Here is a 21,326-nt window from a genome sequence, read left to right on the forward strand (position 1 = left end):
GACTGATATTATGTTATTTGATGACAGCAACCAGAGGCCTCATATAGATGTTAACTATGATAGGGCTGATAGCAGACCCCTGTGGCACACCATGCTGGACATTCCTGAACTGTGATCGGTACGGGGAAGAGTAACCGCCTGTTCCCTATCTGAGAGGTAGGATTAAAGCCACTCCAGTGCTAACCCTCCCTGCTCCAGAGAGCCTAGCCAAGAGTACCTCATGATTGACCATATCAAATGCAGTGGACAGGTCCAACGAAATCAAAACTGTTGATTGTCCCCTGTCTGCCCGCATTCGAAGATCGTCCAATATGGTCACTAAGGCAGTCTCTGCACCCATGCCCTGGGCGAAAGCCAAATTGCACATCCTCCAGTTTCCAATTAGCTTCTAGAAACTGGGAGAGTGCTCTACTGACCAGTCACTCTGTGATATTCACTGGATAGGGCAACAGTGAGCTAGGCCTGTAGTTCTTAGGACAGGCTCGGTCTAATGAAGCTTTTTCAAGAGAGGTGAGATTATCACTTTTTTCTAGCATGCTGGCATAATTCCGCTCTCTAGAGATTGCTTACAGATCAGCCTGAGCACCGGAAGGAGCTCTATTCCTAAAGATTTCCATATTTGCTGAGGTAGCGGATCCAACGGGGAGCCAGAGGATACACTGAGGGCTAATTTAATGAAGTCCTACTCTGATGGGATTTCAAAGTGGTCAAGGCTACCAGAGGTCTCTGTCATTTCCTGCTCTTGTTTCTGGAGTATTAAATATTTCTCAGAATTCCCATTCTGATCCTCCATTGTGGGTATAGTCCCCAGTTATAACCCCTTAATGATTTTGCTTATTTTTTCCTCAAAAAGCACGGCTAAACCATCACAGAGATCTTTTGTTGGGAGAGTCTCCTTTTTTGTGCAGGCAGGATTAGTAATATCGTTCACTATTTTAAAAATGCTCTTAGCACTCTTATAGGTTTTCAGGACAGAGTCAGCAAAGTATTCAGCTTTGCCGTAGTTATATCTTTTTTATATCTGGTTATTGTTTCCCTCCACACATTTTTATCCTCATCTATATATGCTCTTCTCCATTTCCGTTCTGCTTGTTTACATTTCCTTTTCAGGAGTTTCAGGTTATCATTGTACCAAGGAGCAGAAGGTCTACCCCTTTTTTTAATATCTTTTATGGGTGCTAAATGGTGAAGCTTTGTAAATATTTGATTGCAGAAATGCAAGTAGTTTTTGTCCACCCGTTTGCCTGCATCAAAGGTTCTATTCATGGAGAACTCATATACATAAGAGACCCTCAACAGAATTTAAACCCCATACTGCGAGAGTTTGTTCGGTTTGGTGAACTACATATTAATTTGCAGAAACCCCAAATTTCCCCCCTCACTACCTCTACAACATCATTCAAACCTGACTTCCCAATAGAATGGTGTGCCACGGAGGTGAACTATCTTGGAATCTACAACACCTTGGATTAGGAGGAACTAATGTGCTTAAACTATGGCAGGATGCTAGAACACATTGCTAGTAGTGTCACAAGATGGATTGCTCTTTCCCTTTCTATGGCAGGTTGAGCCTCTTTCATCAAATTCTTAAACCGTATCAATCTTACACCTGTTAAAATGTGTAGATATAAGCTGAGAGATAATGTTCGCTGTGATAGATGGGGGACGGAAAAAGATGATTTTTTGCATCTAGGATGGATTTGCCCCAGCATCCTAGATTATTGGAAACAGGTATTTGCAGCACTCAAACACATGATGTCACCCCTGATTCAAGACATACCATTGACTGTACTCCTGAACTACACAGAGTCTATAGAGGGGGGATATCGGCGCTTCACTTCCTTGGGGCTGCTACTGGCCAAGTGGAGGATGGCATGTAGGTGGGGGCAGGGCAGGGCCCCTAAATTTAAGGAATGGCTCAAAGACATGCTGTTCTGGCAATATCAAACACTCCCATGTGCGGAATTGCTACCACTATCCTCGAGGCCCATAGACATATGGGACCCTCTCAAATCAAATCTCCTTGCACACCCAATTGATACTACAAATACCACATAGCTATATTAATGTACATTATTTGGCTATTATCCATTCACGAACTATGTGATGTCATCAGTGATGTCACTGACCATGTCCTGAGTGATGCAATGTATGAAATCATCAGCAGTGCATTGTGGGGGCGCAAGTTATAGTTAGCTCAGCTAACTATATTGGCCAAATATCTCTTGTTTTGTACAAGTGAAATGTCAGCCTTACTATAACAGCCCTGAAACCTGTGTTTTTTCAGTGAAATTCTGAGGTTTTTTAAATGTCAATTCCTAACTATGACGTCCCTGAAACCTCTGTTTTTTTTCAGTGAATTTCTATGGTTTTGTAAATGCTAATACTAACTATAACGTCCCTGAAACCTCTGTTTTTTTCAGGAAATGTCTAAAGTTTTTTAAATGCTAATTTCTAACTATGACTACAAAGGTAGGACATGTGCAGAAAAAAGGCAGAAAGGTGCGGAAACAAGCAAGAGATGTGCAGAAAGAAGGAAGAGAGGTGCAGAAAGAAGCAAGAAAAATGCAGAAAGAGGCAGCAATAGATCAGAAAGAGGAAGAAAGGTGGAGAAAGTAGCAAGAGAAATGCCGAAAGAACCAACAGAGGTGCAGAAAGAGGCCTACGTTGATACTAACTTACAAAAGAATCATGCAAAGTAGCCTAATCACTAATGCTTCTCCCAAGATGTTTTAAACCTCACTTTTCTCTTGAATGTTCACTATTATCGACTGCTCAGAATGTTAGGCCTACCAAATATAAAACAGCAAACTTAACACCTTGGCTTCTTGAGATATTTGTTTGCTGTGCTGGATCTTAATGGAAATGGGTGTGTTCATGACGAGCTCAGCTCGTCATGAGCACACGAGCAGTGTGCCTCATGACGAGCTCAGCTCGTCGTGAGCACAGAAGGGGTTAAGCATATCACTGTTGTTAGTCTGACCAAGTTTGTGAAGGTATGTATGCGTGTGTCTCTTCTTTTACCTAGTGACATGTTACATAAAAATAAACATACAAATATTTGAATACCTGTGTTTCAAACAGTAAACTCTGTAAATTTGTGTGCAAAAAGGTGTATGTCTTTCTTTCTGCTCATAATACAGGGTATGTGGGCAATCAGTAGTATATTTGAGAGGTTCTATAACACCTATATGTATAAGATATGTCTGCTGGTGTAACCGAACAACAAAGCAGAACTAAGAAGATTGGACCACCTATTGGAGAAGTTTCCTGCTTTTTAAGCTACCATCTTCAGCTGAATAACACATTTGAGAATACATACTCAAGTAGACATATACCTCAGTCACAAGCGCACGCAGAGCTTTAAACTTGACAGCTTGCACTTCCCATTTCAGTACTGAAACAAGCAAGAGAAGTTCAGAAAGAGGCAAGAGAGTTGTAGAAACAGGCAAAGGAGGTACAGAAAGAGAGAACAGGGGTGCATATAGAGCCACGAGAGGTGCATAAAAAGGAAGAGGGGTACAGAAATAGGCGAGAGAGTTAGAGAAAGTTGCAAGAGATGTGCAAAAACAGGCAAAATAGGTGCTAAAAGAAACAAGACCAGTGCAAAAAGAACCACCAGAAAAGCAGAAGGAGGCAAGAGGGGTGCAAAAAGAGGGAACAGGGCGCAGAAATTACCAGCAGAGGTACAGAAACAAGCAAGAGCAGTGCAGAAAGAACCAACAGAGGTGCTGAAACAGACAAGAGGGGTGTAGAAAGAGGTAAGAGAAGTACAGAAAGTATCCTCGGAGGTGCATAAGGAGGCAAGAGAACTGCAGAACGAGGCAAGTGAGTTGCAGAAACAGGCAAGAGATGTGCAGAAAAAAATACCAGGTACAGAAAGAGGCACGAGAGGCGCAGAAAGAGGGAAGGAAGGTGCAGAAAGAGGCAAGAGGGGTACAGAAAGAAGCAACAGAGGTGCAGAAAGGGGCAAGAGAAGTACAGAAAGAAGCAGCAGAGGGGCAGAAGGAGGCAAGAGGGATGCAGAAAGAGGCAAGATAAAGTGCAGAAAGTAGCAACAGAGATGCAGAAAGGGGGAAGAGGGGTGGAGAAAGAGGCAAGAGGGGTGAAGAAAGAAGCAAGAGAGGTGCAGAAAGGAACTAAAGAAGTGCAGAAAGAAGGAACAGACATGCAGAAAGAGGCAGGTGGGGTGCAGAATGAGGAAAAAGGGATGCAGAAAAAGGCACAAGGGGTGCAGACGGAAACAAAAGAAGTGCAAAAAGAAGGAACAGAGGTACAGGAAGAGGCAAAAGGGGTGCAGATGCAGCAGGAATTCCGTTCTCCTACAGAACTGTGCATAGAGACCTGGAACCTCAGTGAATTAGGATGGCCCAAAACTCACCTCAGTACCCAAAATCCCCTTACTGAGCTAGCTACAGTGTCTCATTGGTCATAACGAACTCCCAATGTTTAGACAAACCAGAACATGAACTTAGATTACCTCAGGTATCGTGGAACACATGAACACTCTTTCGCTATATAATCATTTCAAACCAGAACGTGGAGTAAATGAGGACACGTCCATATTTGAAATATTTATTTACTAATGCAGGGTTCTCAAACGCAGTATCTTATATAATACAAGCAAACATATTATAAGCAACAAAGTTATCAGCATAGTTACTAGTCCATAAAAGGCGAATGGTGACAGCATACTAAGATGCTGAAATGAATAGGAATTAACAACACCTAATTCTCACCCTCCCTATTTAGCATAGTATATTTATATCTATGAAGGTCTCATTTGGGTTTTAGCAGGGCGGGCCCATACCTCAAAATCTCAGTGGCAGAGGATCACATCATCTTCCAACAGCTCTCTGCATGCGAATCACCATCAAGTGTGTTTCATGTGTTTTCAGCAAAGCAATATAAAACCTGCTTAGAGCCAGATTTTGGCAGCAGCATGTGTGTTATGTCTAGGGAGGTGCAAAGATCAGACCTCACAACAACACTGTGTCGAGTTATCCTTGGAGCCTTCAGCACTCACTGTGCAGACAGTGTACCAAGCAAAGCTGATATCAGAGCAGTAACATATTATTTCTCAAGTAAATCACGAAGCTCTTCTGGGTTGAAAGCTAAAATAACAATTATGTGTTGTGTGCAAAATGAAGCAAAAGGAAAAATGGTGTTTAAACATTTAATAAGCTCATGCTAACTTAACACAGTATATAGAAACGAAATAGCTATGTGACACCCCCCCCAATGATCCGGGCATGGTCAAAAATTAAGGTAAGGTAAGACCAGAACAGGGGCATAACATGAAAGCAGAGTTCAATAATAACGAGCTGAGCTAATTTTCAAAAGCAGATATGATGGCCTTACAGCGGCCAAATAAAAAGGTCTAAACTTTTCAACACAAGGCCCACTTTCGTACAAGTCAATAGGCCTGGGGTGTACAAAAAGAATTGTTTGTAAGCAATAAGCACCCCCAAAAAAATGCAATCAGGAACGTGCTAATAGCAAAAGTCTCGAAGGCTTCTCAGGATAGGACTGAATATGCAAAATATGCAGCTACAGCCTCCAACATGAAATCACTGTCATCATCCGAAAACAGTTCAGCCATCCAATTAAGTAGTGGGAAAGAACATACGTGCTCCTCCAGCACTGGATCCTCTAGCATCATCAGAGGACAACTCTGTGGGTTTTCAAGAAATCTCTGTGCCAAGAACTGATGCGCTGCTGCGAGTATGTCCCAATGACCCATTAGTCCATGCATCGCTGCCAAGGCCATAATCCTTTCGCCAGAACAAACCAACTCGTGAGCAACTACGGGGCTCATCAGATGATTAAAATCGACGTCAGGAGACACCGTCATGTAGAGACACAAATCAAGGGCCCAGTCGAAATCGCAGCTCAGGCAATGAAACAAAGGCTGGACACATGTGAAATAGGAAAACTGAAACGATAATCCAAATGCCGTGCTTAAAGTCGCAGAATTGTAGTAATGTATTACGTCTACACCCTCGTGCCTGAGAGGTGCACGTTTTGCATATTCAATTTTGTAAACACGATTGTGCCATTCACAACTCCCGTCCTTCGGTCCCACAGTCCGAGTAGTATTTCCTCACTGTTTAGTCACCCACGTGACCACGTCACTAAGCTCTGAAATAAACATGGAAGTGCATTCGCTTCGCGTATACGAAGAAGCGTGCACCTTCCAAACAAGAGACTGCGGCTGCGGCCACATTTTTCAGTGAGTAATATACCTGGGTAGATTTTTGCAGTTCGTTTCTGGTTTCCACGACTTTAGAGAAGAGGGTACTAATATTCGTTCTATTAATTTAAATCTTGCATAGATTCTGAGAACGGTGAAGAGCGTTTACTAGTCCTAGGACACCCCCGCGCCGCACGGCCACCAGCTGCTGCGTGTGCTCCCAGCCTTCTGCCTCACTGCCCCGGCTCCGCCGCGTGACCACGCCCCCTGACATCGAGCGGCGTGGTCTCTGCCAGCTTCCCGGCCTGTGTCCCGGCCTGCTGTTGCCATAGGGACCTGTTTGTTGTATTGAGCTGTTGCTTTGTTTTTCCTCCTCCCCCATTTGTGCCTGCCTGCGCCTTCGTTTCTCTCGTCCCCGTCTCGTCCCTGCCTGCTGTTGCCATAGTAACCTGTCTGTTTGTATTGTGCTGTTTGCCATTTGCCGGTGTTTGTTATCTTTCCCTCCCCATTTGTACCTGCTCTCGCCTTCGTTGTCATCGTCCCCGTCTCAACCCTCCCCGCTCCCCGCTTCCCGCCTTCACCGCTAGCCCCGCCCCTTTTCTTTGTGTACCCTCCCCGCTCCCGCCTCCCAGCTGCTCCGCCCCCCCACGCACTTCGCCATATATGGCGACCGTGCGAACGCGCAGCGGTCACGCGCAGCGGGAGCGCCATTTGTGCGCCGAAGGCGTGCCAAAGGTAAGCCCGTCCGCGACCGGATCGCGACCAGCGCCAGGACCCCTGGCCCACGAAGACCCCGACCTACCCGCCTGATGTACTCCGCCGCCACCCTCATCGCACTCAACACCGGCCGACTCCCAGAATGCCACCAAGCCACACCACGACGCACCCACGGACCTTTCAGCTGCCACGCCTGCAAATTCACCTGCATCCGGACCTGCCTCGCACCAGCACCCGCCAAGTCGAACACCAGCAGCACCCACCTCAAGTGCATCCTGCTCAACACCCGCTCCGTCCACAGACACGCCATCGAACTCTGGAACCTCCTAGACGCCACAGCCCCTGACGTTGCCTTCCTCACGGAGACCTGGATGAACGCCTCTTCAGCTCCCGACATCGCCATCGCTATCCCAGAGGGCTACAAGATCGTCCGGAGGGACCGCAACGCCAACCATATGGGAGGAGGCATCGCCATCATCCACAGGAACACCATCCGTCTCACGACCAGCACCGACAACACCCTGACCACCGCCGAACACCTGCACTTCCAGATCCACACCGACCCGAACACCACCCTCAGAGGCACCCTGATCTACCGACCCCCGGGACCACGCACACAATTCAGCGAGGACATCGCCGACTTGGTCAGCCCGCATGCCCTCCCCTCCGCTGACTACATCCTCCTGGGGGACCTCAACTTCCACCTGGAGAACAAAAACGACCGCAACACCAGCACCCTGCTCGACAACCTCGCCAATCTTGGACTCAAGCAGCTGGTGTCCACCCCCACCCACCTCGCCGGACACACACTCGACGCAGTATTCTCTTCCAGCACAGACATCGACTTCAGCCACGCCACAGAGCTTCAATGGACGGACCACAGCTGCGTCCACTTCACCTTCAAGAGAACGACGACCCACCACCACCAGCAACAGGCCGCCCGCAGAAGCTGGAACAAGATCACAGCAGACCAGCTCGCCACCTCCCTGAGCCAGCACCCTCCTGCCAGCTCAGCGAACCCCAGCCAGGCCGTCGACAACCTCACGAAGTGGATCAGCATCTGCGCTGACGAGCTCGCCCCGCTGAGGACCCCGCCCAGCAGACCCGGCAGCAAGAAAGCCCTGTGGTTCACCGACGAACTCAAGAGCTCCAAGAAGAACTGCCGAGCCCTCGAGAAAGTCTGGAGAAGGGAACCTACACCGGACAACAGGACCACCTTCAAGCTGGCCACCCGGAAGCACCACCAGCTGATCCGCGCCGCCAAGAAAACTGCATTCAAGGACCGGCTGGACAACAAAACGCACACAACTGCAAGGAACTCTTCAACATCGTGAAAGAGCTATCCAACCCCAGCGCAGGAAACAACGACATCACCCCATCGCAAGACCTCTGCAACTCCCTTGCTTCATACTTCCACAACAAGATCGCGGACATACACAACAGCTTCAACAACCAACCAACGCACACCAAGACCGAACAACCACCCCCCACCACCACCCTCCACGCCTGGACCCCGATCAGCACCGAAGACACCATCCGCACGATGAACTCCATCCACTCCGGATCACCGACCGACCCCTGCCCTCACCACGTCTTCAACAAGGCCGACGCTGTCATCGCAACCCACCTGCGAGACATCATCAACACATCCTTCGACACCGCCACCTTCCCTGAGAGCTGGAAGCACGCCGAACTCAGCGCTCTACTCAAGAAACCCACAGCGGACCCCACCGAACTCAAGAATTACCGCCCCATCTCGCTCCTCCCGTTTCCAGCCAAAGTCATCGAGAAGACCGTCAACAAGCAGATGGCCGCCTTCCTCGAGACGAATGGATCCCTCGACCCCTCACAGTCCGGCTTCCGAGCCAATCACAGCACCGAGACCGCCCTCATCGCCGCCACCGATGACATCCGAGCCCTGATGGACAACGGAGAAACAGCGGCCCTCATCCTCCTAGACCTCTCCGCGGCATTCGACACTGTCTGCCACCGCACCCTAGTACAGCGCCTCAGCAACGTCGGAATCCAGGACAAGGCGCTGGAATGGATCATCTCCTTCCTCGACGGAAGAACACAGAGAGTTAGCCTACCACCGTACAAGTCAGAGGCCTCCGAAGTCATCTGCGGCGTCCCTCAAGGATCCTCTCTGAGCCCCACCCTCTTCAACATCTACATGAGCCCCCTCGCGGCCATCGCACGCCAACACAACCTCAGCATAATCTCCTACGCCGACGACACCCAGCTGATCCTCTCCCTGACCAACGACCCCGCCGCCGCCAGAGCCAACCTGCACGAAGGGATGAAAGAGGTAGCCGAGTGGATGACGACCAGCTGCCTGAAACTGAACTCTGACAAGACGGAGGTCCTCATCCTGGGCTCTTCACCCTCCGCCTGGGACGACTCCTGGTGGCCTCCCGCCCTGGGCACCGCACCCAAACCGACAGACCATGCACGCAACCTGGGCTTCATCCTGGACTCCTCCCTCTCCATGACCAGGCAAGTCAACAACGTCTCCTCGGCGTGCTTCAACATCCTTCGCATGCTACGGAAGATCTTCTGGTGGATCCCCACCGAGACCAGGAAGACCGTCACCCAGGCCCTCGTCACTAGCCGACTGGACTACGGCAACGCCCTCTACGCCGGTACCACCGCCAAGCTCCAGAAGAGACTCCAGCGGATCCAGAACACCTCAGCCAGACTCATCCTCGACATCCCACGAACCAGCCACATCTCCGGACATCTGAGAGACCTTCACTGGCTCCCCGTCAACAAAAGAATCACCTTCCGCCTCCTCACCCACGCACACAAAGCCCTACACGACCAAGGCCCGAGCTACCTCAACAGCCGAATCAACTTCTACGCTCCCAAACGCCACCTCCGATCAGCCAACCACACCCTCGCCGCCGTCCCCCGCATCTGAAGAGCGACTACAGGAGGAAGGTCCTTCTCCTACCTGGCCGCCAAGACCTGGAACTCCCTCCCGACCGACCTGCGCCTGACCCAAGACCACCTCTCCTTCAGGAAGAAGCTGAAGACCTGGCTGTTCGAGCAGTAGCGGCACCCCCCCTCCCCCAGCGCCTTGAGACCCTACAGGTATGTAGTGCGCTCTATAAATGTCATTGATTGATTGATTGATTTACCACCGAGGGCCACTTCGTTGAAATTTTTGAAACCCATGGCGACCGCCTGATTAATGTAAGTCTTTTTGATCAAGGACCGCATTATCATGTACGGTTAGACCATATAGAACCTTTAAGCTAAAACTTCAATCCTCTTCCTCTTTTAGCGGCAGTCTAGAAGAGAGTTACTCTGGCCTTCTACTTGCAGTGACCACCTCCAGTCCCAAAGTAAAAGATTTGTGTAAGTGCGAACCCTTTAGGATAAAGTGCACCCTGGTTGTTTTACTGTGGATTTTGACCAACGTACTGATTGAAGTCCATTCTTGCTCCTTTATAGCTTAAATTCAAGCACACCTGACCACTCGGAAGGTGGCCCCTCAGTTTCCTGACACTCGGAGCCGGCTGGCCCGAGTAACCATGGTAAATCCTCTCTTTATTGTAAATATAAATTCTTAATTTAATTATTGGTTGGAATTTAATTAGTCCTTTTTATTTTTTAGAATTGCCTTGCCCCATTACTACACTTCCTGTCCTGATGAAGACCCCGTTTAAGGTCTCAAGTAAACCTCCCATGTAGGGGTCGAAACGTCGACGGCTCTACCTATTTCATCATCCGGCACTATCCATAACTCAAACATTGATGATTGTGACCGTAAAATGATTTGTGTACTGTTTGCAATTCGGGCTTGAATAGTTTATAGCCTTTTCTTAATTAACAATGAAAGTTTTATATTGAAAATGAAACTTTGTTTTTTCTTTTGAATCACCTTACTTTCTTCTATTCCACACCCTACACTTTCTTCCCTTCTTATGCTTGGGGCTATAACCTTTTTAAAAGAATTTGTATTGATTGAATAGCACATTGTGATTTAATGACAGTGTTGGCTTTATTAAACGTGATAAATTCTGTATTTGAAATGTTTTGATTAATTAACCACGTACTTCATTGATACGCTGTTTCTCTGGGACCCCCATATATGTATCACTTAGCACCCAGGTCCCAGCGACTTTTTGGGTAAAACCCCTTTTTTGGTAACACGTGCTTAAAGTCGCAAGCAGCAGGGTGCCATAGTAATCAAGCATCCGGTTGCGAAACAGCGGCAGGAGGGGCTCTGCGGCTTCTAACATAGGACGGGCATCCATGTTTAATAAAACAAAATATCACCAAAATGCCTGCCAATGCTATCAAAACAGGGAAGCCACCAAACAGACTTGAAAATATAGAATGAAAGAAGGCAGGGAAGACTCCAAATATTTTCTCAAATGAAGTCACGAGACCACTGCTAACTATTTTAAAAAGTGAGCAAGGCCACAAGTGGAGGAGGCATTAAAGATTTGATGAACCAGCTCGCTGAAATGTAACGGCAAATCAGTATTTAAAAGCGCCTGCACCTGCGCGTGTTAGCTATGTGAAGGACGAATGTTTCTCGGGCTGAACTCATGGCCACCTCTGTTTGAGACAAAAGGGCTCTTATTCTACTCATTCTATTGAACTCTGCCTTCAAGGTTGGGATGCGCGGCCAGATGGAAACATCTGAATTCCCATGCGTAGGAGGATACAGAACGTTTTTGCAGCAGACTACACGTTCTGATACAGGTACCACATAAGCGATACCTTTAATTAACCCACAACATTCCTCGTTATTCAACAGTAAATAACTACCATTCTCCAGTAATGTGAAAGTTGGAACGATTGCGGGAACCGGAGTGCCTTTCCAAACACAGGCTAAATTAGGTCAGTCCTGATTACAAGAACCATGTAACTGGATGTGCCTGCATATCAAAGAATGGTCAGGGGACTCTGTGCATTCTTCCCCATTAAGATACACTTCTTTCTCGTCTTTCAGGCACCTATAAGTGAATGGAAGCGACCATGCCTCATGGAGGAATGAGCTACCTAATGGTTCATATCTCCCTATCGCAATATATCGCATACAATTAGTAAACTTGCACAAGGCAAATGGTAATGTGATTAATCCATGGATAAGCCACGTTGCAGCAGTGCCCTCAGCTACAGAGAACGGTAAAGATTCCAACCTCTCAATGTGTAACATGGAAAAGGATGCGTCACGCATTGAAAGCATGCGCTGTTTGTCAGTCAAATTAAATGGGGCAAAGAGGGAGGACATGTTCATGTAATTCCAAGGCACTCTACCAGCCTTAAGCGTCTTCAGGGTCCACGCAAATTGCATTATAGAACGCAATTGATTTTGGCCATGGTATAACACAGACACTTCATCATGTACAATATCAACAACAGAGGACACCATATTATTCAACGTGTAAATGTGGGAAGAAAGCATGTTAATACTGTTATCAACAACTGCAAGCACCTTTTCCAAATTAGCTTGATCAATAGCTCTAAGGCGCTTAGCAGCCTCAATTTGTGAAAGTTTCCAGATTTCATTGTAAACTGCATAAATCCACCGTTTAGATCTACCACTAGCCGGGCCCTTCATGAAATCATTTAAATCCACATTATCAGTCAACATGGATAGATGTAATTTAACTGCAGCTAATGTAGAATGTTTTAGCCAATTCTGACATAATTTGCCAACTGAGTAAGTGGTGACAGAATGATCAGTATCAAAACGGGGATCAGACCTGACTTGTGTAAAACCTTCAGTTAAACCCAAAAAGCGACGTTGGCAAGAATCAGAGCTTCTGTGCCACATCAGCCAACCCTTCGGATCCAAACTGGATACATTTAAGAATGAATCGTGCAATAATGTTTGCAATTCTCGAATGGAAAACTGTGTGAAATTATTCCAACCGGAATATTCTTCCAAATCAGGAATAGTAAGGGTATTTAATTTTTTTGAAGTAGCCACTCCAAAGCATGTTGTCTGGAAAATGGTAGAATTTAAAAACAACATATGATTTGGGATGAGACATGCAGGGTGCAAAGCCTCAGTGCCTTGTACCTGCCAACTTTTAGAAGCCCAAACCGATTTAAGGTCAATGGATTCCTTCAATAGCTCGTAGCCCTCCACAGCTAATTTGTCTAGAAAGGACTTTGAATACAACAATTTAGTATTGGTAAGTCTAACTTTGGACATGGACTTTTGTGTCATCTTAAAATAAAAGGACTCAGGACTTGACTGATTAAATTCGGTAAAATAAGTGTACTTTTTCAGAAATGTACTGGAGCTGCCTTGTAATGGTGCTGGGCAATGTTCCCACTGTGTGCAATTTACAGTACCCCTTCTGGAACTCGTTTTATGCAGAAAATGGTTACCAAAATGTTGAAAGCAAAATAATTCACCATAATTAGCAGATTCTAAATATAAATCTTCAGCATCAAAGGCAGCATAATATTTCAAATCGAAGAATAATGATTCTATGGCCTGAACATCTGAATCATCAGAGCGTATGTTTTGTTTTACCACATCCCCCATGTTCACTCTGAGTACGTTAGGGACATTAACCACTTCAGTAGGGCCATGGATTTGAAATTTAACTGCATCCCACACAATCCCATCAAGAACAGGCCAAGCAGTGATGTTTACAAAATTCAAGTCTCTCTTCAGTCTGTGTGCTGAATGTGACGAGGAAAGGGGGGCCAAAGTTCCATTAAGATGCCAAATGCATGTTCTCTCCTCGACATAGTGTGCATCGATGAGACAGAAAAAATAAAACACAAAACCAATTGACATAAAAAGGTAAACTGAAAAAAGCACCAGCCAAATATATGTCCAAGGAGGGATCAAAAAATGTTTTTTAAATAATGTAGCATAAACTGCAAAACGTGAGGGTTTTTTCGAATTAACTGAAACAGAGTCAAATGAAAATCTGGATTCCGTGGCCAAACGTGTTTGTAAATCAGGCATCGACAAATCAGCAGGATACCCATAATCTAGGTCATCAATGTTATTAATGGGAAAAGTATTCAATAAAGGATTGGAAACAGCAGGCATCTCGAGGGCCACTTCTGGCTCAGCATAAGAAGTAGTGGCCAAAACAGAATGTATCACAATCGAAGGACAGGAGACCGCCGGTGTCATACTATGAAGAATCGGCCACCCTGTGTATCTTGACATTGTCAATAGAGATAAACCTGTTTTCCTTACGACCTGGAAGAGGTGGTAAAATGACTGTTCTTGTGCCCTTCACTCCAAGAACGGGAACCGGTGCTCGATAGGAAGGACCAAATTCTTTCTTGTTATCGATCTTCTCTCGAACCAGTTCTCCTACTTTGGGTAGCCAGCCAACTACCGGGATCTGCAACGCATCAACCAATGTGGAGGGCAAATGTTCCTTTGCAAGACTGTCTCTGGTCTTTTGTAGATCCTGTAAAATATTGCAAAGTTCATCTACGTCAAAGGCCGTGGCTTGGGCCACACAGTCTAGACCGTCGAGGTCAGGGACATACACCTTGATACCAAAGAGCATTTCGAACGAGGTCTGCCCACCCAGAGACCTTCTAGGGAGATTATTAGGAGCACGCTGCACGCCATTGAGATGGGCCATCCAGTTTCTGCCAGTGCCTATAACTCGTGCTGTCAAAGATTGCTTTAAGTCACGGTTTATTCGTTCCACTATACTATTACCCGCAAGTCTGTATGAATACGAAAAGTTGACTTGGACCCCCAACGAAATCATAGCATCCTTATACGCCTTAGAGGTGAAAGCCGGACCCTGATCCGAATGGAAGGTACCACAGGCAAAAATCCCTACAAAGACACGCAAATCTCTTATGACAGTGCTGTGATGGGCCTAGACCCACACAAAGCGTGTGTGTTAATCATCTGCTGCTAAGATGTACTTATACGCAGTATCAGAAGAAAAAGGACCGCAGTGATCTAAATAAACGCAACCCAGTGGTTTATTAGATATGTACAACAGTGTCTGCGGCGGACGCGCAGCAGTTGAAGGCTTAATCTGCTGCCAAATGTCACATTGAAGGACATAATCGTGCGTCTGTTTGTACAGTCCACGCCACCAGAACCGTTGTAGTAGCTGAGTTACAGTGGCCGAGACGCCCGCATTCGCAGAAGCCACACCTTCATGCGCCGCTGTAATCAATGTAGCCCTGCGATCCAAGTTGGGAATCAACCGTTCCCCAACATCAGGAATTTTCACATAAGGAACCTTATCGGGACTTAAGTGGTATGTGTACTTTGAAGGGAACCCCGTAGGATATTTACTTCCCTTCTCAGTGGCAGCTACAGCCGCCAAGATGTCATCATCTATTTTACTTTCGGACCGTGTAACTTCTGCAACTAAATATTTTGATACTGCAGATTTCGCCGCTTCATCAGCAAGCGAGTTACCGACAGCGTGAACTCCAACACGCTGATGGCCGAGAGTATGAATCACAAACACAAGTGGCAACTGCTCTTTAAGCTCAGCCACTCGGACCCAGATCATCTTATGTTTTATTGTGCTACCCTTGGAATCACGAAAGTCATTCTGAATCCAAAAGAACAAGTTCTCATTGTAAGACTGGACACAGTAGTAAGAATCAGTTACGATAAGTGTTGTCACACTAGGATCAGCGTACTCCAATGCAAGCATCAGAGCACGAAGTTCTGCTAATTGTGCGGTGCAGTCCCCTAGTGTCTGCGTGTGCACGAAACTGGACTTGAACTCAACGTTCACCATGGCACCGACCAAAATGGCGCATGCGGAAACGTAGGCATGTTTAGAGCCATGCGCAACCTGCGCCGAACCATCAGTGTAAATGATGCAATGGAAATCCTCCAAGGGTCGCATTACTAAAGAAGCCGGATGAACAAATTCATACTGTAAGTACTCCTGCGAGCACAATGAGGCGTCAAAAATAAACGTGACATCCTGGGATGTCAAGGATGCAGCCCATTGAATCCACCGAGGGTGCAAAGCTTTAGAATTTGGTACACTGGCTTTCGTGACTGCCTCCAAGGCAGGACACGGGGTAACAACCAACATGCGCTTTCCCTGTGACAGGGCGCGTTCCTTAAGAATTGCTATCTGCACAGCCGTCAAAACTTTCTCCACAGTGGAAAAGCGCAGATCAGACGAAGTGTACAAGTGTGACTTGTAAGCAATAGGTACTGTGTCTCCTTCATTAAAAGTCAGGTACGTGAAACCCACCGCCCCAGGGATAATTCTTATCACCAGGTTGGTCTGGTTATCATGAGTCAGTAAGAATTTAGAAGCAAGCAGATCAGCTTGCAAAGACTGCAGAATAGCTGAATGCTCAGGCAGCCAGCATGATTTGGAAAAAGTTGGTTGTATCAAAGCATACAAAGGCTTGATATGCTGGGCATATTCCGGAATGTATGTCCTCCCGAAATATAAAAAGCCCAGTAAAGATTGTAATTTTTTCAGTGTCGTCGGAGCGCGCAGTTGTGCGCATTTCTCCAGGAAGTGAGGAGCCAAACCTTTTCCTTCATTGTTGAGCTCGTAGCCTAGAAACAACACTGTGTACTCTGTAATGTGCGATTTTGCAAAGTTAAATTTGTAACCCAAGTTTGCAAAGGTACAAATAATTCCGTTGACTCGACAGAGATGCTCCCAAAGTTCGTCGTCTGTGAGATATATGTCATCCACATACGAACAAGCATCCGGGTCGATTCTCTCCAAAAGAGAGACAATGCGGGCAGTAAAAATCCCAGGACTATTCTTATAGCCCATAGTCAAACGCCGAAATTGTTCATGGACACCGCCGCAAGTAAAGGCGGTCCATTGGGAACTTAGATCATCCAATCTATGGGCATAAAAACCATTGGAAATGTCAAGCGTGGTTTTAAACCGCTAACGCACAAGACTATTCACTAGGGCAGAGCCGTGAGTATTCTGTACTGCAGAGCTACGGCAATGCGAGTTTAAATGCCGGTAATCCAATACCAAACGATACGAACCGTCTGGCTTGTTCACAGTAAAAAGAGGGTTATTTATCGGTGACACACATGTTTCAATTACACCTTGATATTCCAATTCTTCAAGGATAGCCGCGACGGAAGCCTTTGCTTCACGCCGTATGGGATATTGAGGTTGAGGTTGCGGCTGAGACCGTAAAGGAATCTCGTGGCCTGGGGACAATTTATCCCAACCACATTGATTGCGGTACACAGCCGGCGCCAGAGCCAGAGCCCACTCCTCTGCAAAATGCAGCGCCTCCTCTTTCGAGACTGTGTTAGCGAAACTGGGGAGGATTACCTCCTCCCCTCGCGGAGCTGTGAGAACAAAAGTTGGGGGCCAGTCACCCTCCGAAAGCAAAATATCATACGCAGATGAAAGATTTTCCCAAAATACCCCTTTAATGGTTCGCTGTATGTCGCCTTCGATCAACAGGACAATTTCAAAAAGTCTATCAGGGGGAGCAACTCTTGTATTAGCTGTTTCCATCACAACATAAGTATCAGTCACTGTCACCTTCAGTAGTGGACGCATGGCCTCTCTCACTATGGTAATCTCCACCGCGCTGTCCAGCAAGGTCAGAGCCCACGTCAGATTCCGAAGCCGCGTTCTCACTATCTGTGGCATATCGATGCGCTGTTAAGGCCGCGACTTTCTTCTTTGCAAACTGCGGTCTCTTCGGTGTCGAGCCTTCCTGCCTGTCTGCACCGTTTTTCGGGCGGGGCTGGTCACGTCCTTGTTGGCCACCCCGACCCCTGCCGCCCCCTCCACGACCGGTAGTCGGGGCTGATGAGTCCTGAAAGGAACGAGGAGAGCGTTGTTCAGAAGCCTGAAAACGATCAGGAGATTTAATCATCGCGCGATCGCGCAAGTCATAAACACGTTCAGATTGCGCAGGTAACGGTGACGCAGGAGGAGAAACCTGTGTTTGTTGTTGTTGCTGTTGCATTCCCTGTTTCTGTTTTTTAGGCCAATTCTGTTTATTGGACTTGGGCTGAACCTTCGTTTCCGAAGCTTGTCCCTGGGGTTGCTTTTTCTCCTTAACAGAAAAAGGCTTAAGACCGTTACTATTGTGACCCACGGTTTTATAAGCCGCCACAATAATTTTCGCTAACTGATGGGATTATTTGGCCTCGGGAAGCGCCGCCAATGCGTTTGCAACCTGAAAGTTCACTGCATCCCCCTTGACATTAGCAAGGATGAGATCGCAAACCACATCAATGGTGCCACACAGGCGCATACCCAACTCAACCGCAGACTCCGGTCTGTGACCATCTTGAACACGTTTAAGGACCGTAGGCAGCACTGCCAAAGACGGAGTGCTGTAGCACCTCGCATAGACCACTGCAAAAGTCTTACTCCAGGTCTCACAGTCAACAAGTTCAGGGGCCAAATCTTTCGGCAAACTAAGCGTTAGAATCCGGTGTTTTTCACCAGGAGTCGTATTAGGAAATACAGCTTCCAGCTGGTCAAATTTCCCGGCAAGCCAGAAAGGAAAATCATCCTTATCCTGGGACTTCTTGTCCATTACAGCATTGACCATGACGGGACTGAGTTTCAAACCACCCTGTCTGGCCGGAAGCGCCGCACCCCCCGGGGCTCCACCCGGAAGATTACGGCCCATGTAATGCCCTAAGGCTCTAATCCCAGCAATTGCGACTACATGCAGTCTTCGAAGTTCAGCCACAAAGCAGGCCAACTAGCTCCTGGAATGGACAAAGGACCTAACCTCGGAGCGGTCAAAGTATGGGGTAGGGCGCCACCAAACCAAACTCGATGCTGCCAAACATCAATAGGAACTTCCTGTGCCCTGTACGGAGTATACTCATTAGGTACAGCCGTGGGAGTGTACGTGTGGAACACACCAGAATTCGCGTCCACCTCCGGAAATGTCACCCACGAATAAAACAGTTTGTAAGGGTAAGCAGCATCCGCACTCACCACCATGATCACAGCCAAGCCTTCCAAAGGCACATTGTACATCCGCAAATGATCTCGCACCGCAATGCGACTATGCTGCAGAATGTCCACGGCAGCCATGACAGCACAGGAAATACGAAAAACAAAGTAAACTTTGTAGCACAACTGGGTAGTAATTCAAGGAAACCGTTTAGTTAAGATTCAAGCTTGAAAAGACCTATTTTAAAAATAGGTAGGTTTGTTCCGACACCACCGTTTTCCGGAAACGACAGTGAAGGGGTTAAGGATTGAATGATATACTACTCGAGTGTCATGATATAAGGCCAACAACGTATGGGGGCCATGTAGCGGGAATTCCGTTCTCCTACAGAACTGTGAATAGAGACCTGGAACCTCAGTGAATTAGGATGGCCCAAAACTCACCTCAGTACCCAAAATCCCCTTACCGAGCTAGCTACAGTGTCTCATTGGTCATAACAAACTCCCAATGTTTAGAAAAACTAGAACATGAATTTAGATTACCTCAGGTATCGTGGAACACATGAACACTCTTTCGCTATATAATCATTTCAAACCAGAATGTGGAGTAAATGAGGACACGTGCATATTTGAAATATTTATTTACTAATGCAGGGTTCTCAAACGCAGTATCTTATATAATACAAGCAATCATATTATAAGCAACAAAGTTATCAGCATAGTTACTATTCCATAAAAGGCGAATGGTGACAGCATACTAAGATGCTGAAATGAATAGGAATTAACAACACCTAATTCTCACCCTCCCTATTTAGCATAGTATATTTATATCTATGAAGGTCTCATTTGGGTTTTAGCAGGGCGGGCCCATACCTCAAAATCTCAGTGGCAGAGGATCACATCATCTTCCACCAGCTCTCTGCATGTGAAGCACCATCAAGTGTGTTTCGTGTGTTTTCAGCAAAGCAATATAAAACCAGCTTAGAGCCAGATTTTGGCAGCAGCATGTGTGTTATGTCTAGGGAGGTGCAAAGATCAGACCTCACAACATCACTGTGTCGAGTTATCCTTGGAGCCTTCAGCACTCACTGTGCAGACAGTGTACCAAGCAAAGCTGATATCAGAGCAATAACATATTATTTCTCAAGTAAATCACGAAGCCCTTCTGGGTTGAAAGCTGAAATAACAATTATGTGTCGTGTGCAAAATGAAGCATAAGGAAAAATGGCGTTTAAACATTTAATAAGCTCATGCTAACTTAACACAGTATATAGAAACAAAATAGCTATATGACACAGAAAGAGGGAAGAGAGGTGCAGAAAGAGGCGAGAGAGTTGCAGAAAGAGAGAAGAGAGGTGCAGAAAGAGGCAAGACAGGTGCACAAAGATGGAAGAGGGGTGCAGAAAGAAACAAGAGAGGTACAGAAAGAAGCAAGAGAAATGCAGAAAGAAGCAACATAGGTGCAGAAAGAGGCAAGAGAACTGCAGAAAGAGGCAAGAGAGGTGCAGAAACAGGCAGGAAATGTACAGAAAAAGGGAACAGGGGTGCAGAAAGAAGGAAGAAGGGTGCAGAAAAAGGCAAGAGGCGTTCAGAAAGAAGCAAGTGAGGAGCAGAAAGAGTCCACAGAGGTGCAAAAAGAGGCAAGAGAGTTGAAAAAAGTAGAAGAGATGTGAAGAAAGAGGCAAGAGAAGTGTAGAAAAAGAAAGAAGCCACAAAAATGCAGAAAGAGGCAAGAGAGATGCAGAAAGAAGCAAGAGTGGTTTGTACACCATTAGTATCAATTTAACACCCACATTTATCAATAAGTATCAGGTGACCATTCTGGGTTTTCAAAAGGCCTTCCACCACTCTGTATCATTTGATTCTGCATTTTTGGTAACGTTTGCTTCATTTAAACTACAAACAAGGTTTTTTTTGTTCAAATCAGCAGATTATGCAGCAGATGATGGATTATGTGGCAAATGCGGAAAAGGCATAATAGTGTGAAAGTCGGTGCAGCCAAACAGTTGCATAATTCCAGTGGCCCTGCTCATACGTCTGACTAGGTCCAGAAGTGCTCCTCTGTAGTACCTTCTTTTTTTGTTTCATTCAGTTTATAGTTTAATTTCTATAGAAACGAGGAATACTAAACCAGAGGTTACCACTCCACAACACAGACTACCATACCACATAATTACTCTCCATAACACATAATCCCACTCTACATAGTTCCTATACACTAAATGCCACATACTTTCTATCCACATAATTTCACTGCACAACATACCACATAATTCCACTACACACAACGTACATCTACTCCACTCCAAAAAAAAATAGTAAAAAACTTTCACATTTACAACGCCAATCGCTCTAACTCTTGCAAATGTGAAACGTATTACATTACAAATGCTTCTTTAACTAGTAGTTGTGCTCGCAGAGGGTGCTGTGCCTCTGACTAGCGCCCAGAATATCCGTTGCATAGGACTTACAGGCGGTACCAGGATGGCTTTTTGGGCCCCAAAGTCCCTCAGGAGTAAAGTGGACTTCACCCCCAACCAGTAGTGTGCCAGGAT

This window comes from Lissotriton vulgaris, chromosome 6, assembly GCF_964263255.1.
Source record: "Lissotriton vulgaris chromosome 6, aLisVul1.2, whole genome shotgun sequence".
Lineage (NCBI taxonomy): Eukaryota > Metazoa > Chordata > Amphibia > Caudata > Salamandridae > Lissotriton > Lissotriton vulgaris.